The 1,260-nt window shown below is 56.8% G+C and overlaps 1 protein-coding gene across 5 annotated transcripts in view; it reads left to right on the top strand.

Moving 5' to 3' along the window:
• The window catches only part of FER (FER tyrosine kinase), a 185,913-nt gene continuing 185,584 nt past the window's right edge, over positions 932-1,260 (top strand). For 2 of the 5 annotated variants that reach the window (XM_021379740.1, XM_021379739.1), the window contains exon 1: positions 932-1,043. The gene's annotated coding sequence lies outside the window, so the exon portion shown is untranslated. The remainder of the gene's footprint in view (positions 1,044-1,260) is intronic. The other 3 variants (XM_021379735.1, XM_021379737.1, XM_021379734.1) reach the window with 2 other exon arrangements.

Here is a 1,260-nt window from a genome sequence, read left to right as displayed (position 1 = left end):
AAAGTTTTAATATTCATGAAGTTTCCCCAAACCTCTGAAGTTAGTGTCACAGTAACAAGTCAGCATGTTACACTGTTTTGTTTTCTCTCTGTGTTGCTTGTTGCCCGGTCATCCAGGAGCAGCAGCGCTGGTTGGGTAACTCCTCAGGATTTGCCATGTAGTTATTGTGTGCACTACTTTCATATTCTTATCTGTATTTCTATGATTTACTATTAAAAAAGAAAAACTGTATAAATACTTGAAATCCACTGTACTCACAGTGTAGTGTTGTAATTATCCAAATATTGTGCTCCAGCTACTAAAGCTTGAACCTAGCCCCCTAACTCCACTATGGAGGTTTTTCTAGGTGGCAATATTGGCTTGTGAGTGGGAGATAACACGAAGACACACGCCTATTTTCTGAGATTGTTGGTAGGTGCCGGAAGTGATTATGAAGGTTAAAAGTAATATTAAAACATGTTTAGTAAAAACCCAACCCAGCAACAACCCAACAACAATGCTGTGGCGCAGCATTTTTCAGTAGTGTTAGATTTCAAAAGCACTTCACATAGCATGAGCAGCGATATTTGTATGATTTATATCTTTCTTTACACTATTTATCTTCAGCAGGGAGTTCTCGAAGCTGCCTTGCTCCCTAGGACGTTCCGGGAGTTTCCCCCCAGCCCCACCCGCTGCCGGCACCAGCCAGGGCAGGTCAGGGGCGTGCCGAGAGCACAGTCTCCGCTGTGGCGTAGGGGAAACAACTCCCACACCCACACCCACCCCAACCCCAACCCCAACCCCAACCCCAACCTCTCGACGCCTCTCTAGCCCCGCCCCGCCCCGCCTCCCGCCAATCGAGTCGCCCTCTGAGCCGAGGGGCGGCAGCTGTGGCGCGTGTTCCCTCGCTGATTGGCCGGCGGCCACAGAGCGTCACCCGGGGGCGGAGAGCGCCAGGAGTGGCTGACCGGGAGAAGGCAGCCGGGAGCTGATTCGCCGCCGTGTGTCACGTGGTGCTGGAGGGGTTGTGACGCCCGCCGTGGCGGAGGGGCTCGGCTTGTCAGGTAGGTGGGTGCCGCGCGCGCCACCGCGGCCGGTGCCCCCGCCCCGCCACTAGCGCCGGGCCCTCGGGGGGCGGCTGCTCGCCTCACGCCTGGCCTGGTCCGGCCGTGCCGCGAGGAGCGGAGGCGCGGAGCGGGTAGGCCAGGCCCAGCCCGGCCCGGCGTAGGTCTTCACCTGCGGGCGGGGCGGGGCGGGGCGGACACCGCTCGCGCTTCCCTC

Source organism: Numida meleagris, chromosome Z, assembly GCF_002078875.1.
Source record: "Numida meleagris isolate 19003 breed g44 Domestic line chromosome Z, NumMel1.0, whole genome shotgun sequence".
Lineage (NCBI taxonomy): Eukaryota > Metazoa > Chordata > Aves > Galliformes > Numididae > Numida > Numida meleagris.
The sequence above is the reverse complement of the archived record's forward strand: the minus strand, read 5'-3'. Positions and strand labels throughout refer to the sequence as shown.